The following is a 4,060-nucleotide window of genomic DNA, read 5'->3' on the forward strand; positions in this document are numbered from 1 at the left end:
AGGCCCAGGATTTCCTGAATCCTGGGTGATTTCATGGTGCTGCCTTTTTTCATAATTTCTCAGATTTCACACCCCAGATGCATTTAGAGCTGGCTCATCTTTAGGGTAGGTCAGACCCCCTAGGGATCCTATGAACAGAGATGACAAGAGACAATTACAGCCCTAAGGCATACAGGAGACCCAACCAGACAGCCAGAGATGATAGGAAGTTTGCTACTCCAATCAGGGCCCCTCAGTGGCCACAGATCCACCTGGTCCTTCTGCTGTCTTGCCGGTCACACTGTTCACTGATCCCAGGGTAGGTAAGGTGCGACCCAGGAAAATGAAGGAAGACTCAAGGAGCTGTGGAGACTGAAGACATATTTATTCTCTCCAGCAGCAGCAACGGGGAGTCTTCAAAGACTTCTGATACACTAAGACAGACAAAAGTGGCCCATGGCCAAGTGGGCGCACAGGCACAGTGCCACCAAGGTGAGCAATATCACTGTTTACAAAACATAAGTTCTGAGGCTGTGAGAGAGCAGGGCAGGAGAGCCTGACTGACGCCGTGTTGTCAGTTACTTTCTTCACACCTGCGTTATCACAACTCACCATTACCACTTGCAAAGACTCCCTGTGGGTGCAATACTGCACTGAACACTTTTCATACATGACTTAACTTTGAACTTTACAGAAATCCTACAAGGTCAGGCAGGTTAAGAGAGAGGCTCCAGAGACAAGGCAGCCTGCATTTGAATCCCATTTGCCCTGCTTAATATCTCTGTGAAATTTCCCCCCCACATCTCAGTTGCCTCTCTGCAAAATGGGAATAATAATGTTACTAATTTCAGAAAGCCATCATGACAAGTAAATAAGTTCATGTCCAGTACTTAGGGAAGTGCCTGACACATGGTAAGTGCTCCATCAGCACTGCTATTATTATCCTTTTTTACGGATGAGGGAATTGAGGCTAACAGAACAAGTTCAAAATAGCACAGTAAGTAGAAGAAATAGCATCTGAGCTCCAGACTATATCACTCCAAAGGCTGTGTTATTAACCATGTTTCTAGACCACTTCCCTCTGGGGAGACTCAGATGTAATTTGTGTTCTAGGTCCCGTAGGTTGTCAGTTCTCTACAACCAGCAGGGAGTTGATCCCAAGACATCAGAGCTACCTTCCTCACCTGGCCCAGCCAAACTTTTCAGCCTCTTCCCAGCCCCTCCTTCCCTCATCATTTATGAGTCCTTGATCTGCCTTCACTGGTATCACCTACCTTGGATCAGCAGGTATGGACACTCCATATATGTTAATTAAATTGAATTAAACAATTAGCCTTCCTTCATCCATAGAGCAACCTTTGAGAACTAAAGGAAAGATCATGATTTCACTGGGACTCATGTTCCTATAAACAATTAGAATAGTCATGCAGTTAGTTATTAAAGAATTCCCTGAAATCAGGGTTTTTCAAACTTTAGTGGGAATTAGAATCACCTGCAGTGCTTGTTAAACCCAATTACTGGGCCCCACCCCTGGAGTTTCCTGTTTGATAGGTCTGGAGTGGGACTTGCTAATTTGCATTTCCAACAAGTTCTCAGGTGATGCCCATGCTGCTGAAATAAAAGATCACCATTAGAACACCACCACCACCAGGGTAATGATTGCTGCAGGCAAGATCACTGATAGATGCTAATATTAGTGAGCAAAGCATTAAAGAAAAATAGGATATTTGTACAGTCTCAAAGTGTCTCCAACAAGTATTTATTCACTATGGAGGTGGCTTTTATACTTGTTCACCAATTGTTTGCTTGTTCTCCCTCCAGGAATGGAGTTTAATTCCCCTCCCCTGAATGTGGGCTGGATATAGTGACTTGCTTCTAACAAATAGAGTATGGGACATGGGACAAGCAGTATAGTAACTTCATAGTGGGAAAACCTGGCAGATGCCACCCTCACCAAGTGGTCAAGACTAAACCAGAAATAAGTCATATTGATACAATGTACCTCCTAATATGTTGTGATAAGGGTACTTCACCTTTATGATAGTCTTCCCCAAAATCCATAGCCTCAGTCTAATCAAGAGAAAACATGAAGCCAATCGAAATTGAGAAATATTCTACAGAATAACTGGGCAACTCTTTTTTAGGTCTTCCCTGGTGGCTCAGTTGGTAAAGAGTCTGCCTGCAATGCAGAAGACCCGGGTTCAATCCCCGGGTAGGGAACATCCCCTGGAGAAGGAAATGGAAACCCACTCCAGTATTCTTACCTGGAAAGTTCCATGGACAGAGAAGCCTGGTGGGCTACAGTCCATAGGGTCACAAACAGTGGGAAACAACCGAGTGACTAACACTTTCACTTCACTTTCAAAGGTTTTAAAGTCAAAGAGGAAAGACCAAATAAATGTCACAGATTAAAAGAAAATAGGAGATATGGTAACCAATATATTATCCCAAATTGATCTTGAAACAGAAAAAGGAAATTAGTAACTTTTTAAAACTGGTAAAATCCAAATAAAGCCTGTAGTTTAGTTAATAGTAGGTCCGCTTCTCAGTTTAGATAAATGTGCCACAGTCATGTAAGATGTTGACTTTGCGGCAGGACGGGCTATATAATTTGGTGGATATAGTCAAGACTATAGTTTTTCCAGTTGTCATGTATGGATGTGAGAGTTGGAACATACAAAAGACTGAGCGCTGAAGAAATGATGTTTTCTAACTGTGATGCTAGAGAAAACTCTCGAGAGTCCCTTGGAGTGCAAGGAGATCAAACCGCTCAGTCCTAAAGGAAATCAACCCTGAATATTCATAGGAAGGACTGATGTGATGCGAAGAGCTGACTCACTGGAAAAGACCCTGATGCTGGGAAAGATTGAGGTTAGAAGTGGGCAACAGAGGATGAGATGGCTGGATGGCATCACCTACTCAATGGACATGAGTTTGAGCCAACTCCAGGAGGTAGTGAAGGACAGGGAAGCCTGGTGTGCTGCACTAGATGGGGTCACAAAGAGTCAGACACGACTAAGCAACTGAACTACAAGTGTAAAGTGAAACTCTGGGGCCACTTGTTCAAAATTTAAAAGATTTCAAGACAGCAACAGAGAAGAAAACCAGGCACAGGCCGTTCTGAACATGGAGTGCAGTGAGACCACACAGGTTGTATGCCATGAAGCCTGCCCTGCGTTTGGAGGAAGCAAGGTGTGAAGCATATGGTCAGGACTTCAGCTGAGCTAGGAGACAGCACTGAGCTGTCAGGTATCTGAGTAGCTGATTAAAGCAACAAGTTTTAAGAAAGAGTTAGGCCCTTAATCACTTACTCTGATGATATAAGAGGAGAAAATGATGACTCCCCCTGGAACCATGCACAGGTTGAAGGTCAGGTGAATCAGTGTGGATGTAGAATTCATCTCACTGTTGAGGGAGCCCCAAGGAACAAAAGGGCCCAGCAGTGGGAGGTGAGAAAAGTTCAGAGAGCAAAAGAACTAGGGGAGGGTGGGTACAGAGTCAGAGTAGGAAAGATTATTTAAGTTTTTCCCTCTTCCCCCTGATAAAGAGCATTCAGCAGAAGTTTCTGAAAAAGGCCTCAACCAAAGCCTTGGATAAAAGAAGGAAGGTGTCTGGGCAGGAATGTAAGTATGAGAAAGATCTCCGCCATGACTGGGGGAGGAGGGGGCCTGAGACCCTGATTGCAGCTCCCTTCAGACAGCTGTGCACCCATGGGCAGGAAGCATGGTGAGGGCAGCGCCCCTCGCCAGCCCCGTGAGGCTTGCCACATGATGCCTTTGTGTTAACCTATGGTTGGGCCTGAAACATCACATGTAGGTTTTTAACCAGGAGCTGGGCTCCTCGTTTTTTTGTACTATGTGTGCAAGTCTTCTATAAATCTATAATTATTTCAAAATAAAACTTTTTTTAAAAAGGGCTCTCTCACCATTCTCCCATTCTTTCATCTCCCAGACCTACTGGCCATTTTATTTTTTTGTAACTGAGACTAATAAACTAAGTTTCTAAGAACTAATTTCTTTGTCCTTCTCTCCACAAGTCTTAGACATGAATCACTGAGGCTGCACCAGGGGCCTCTGAAGAC

At 44.2% G+C, this 4,060-nt stretch overlaps 1 non-coding gene across 1 annotated transcript; it reads left to right on the top strand.

The window, feature by feature from the left end:
• The first annotated feature begins 2,127 nt into the window (after window positions 1-2,127).
• On the top strand, window positions 2,128-2,199 carry TRNAC-GCA (transfer RNA cysteine (anticodon GCA)). Its single transcript has one exon. It is a non-coding gene; the product is annotated as a tRNA-Cys (tRNA).
• Window positions 2,200-4,060: the final 1,861 nt, after the last annotated feature.

The sequence above is a fragment of the Moschus berezovskii genome, chromosome 14 (genome assembly GCF_049115385.1).
Source record: "Moschus berezovskii isolate FMDL1 chromosome 14, NW_MosBer_1.0, whole genome shotgun sequence".
NCBI lineage: Eukaryota > Metazoa > Chordata > Mammalia > Artiodactyla > Moschidae > Moschus > Moschus berezovskii.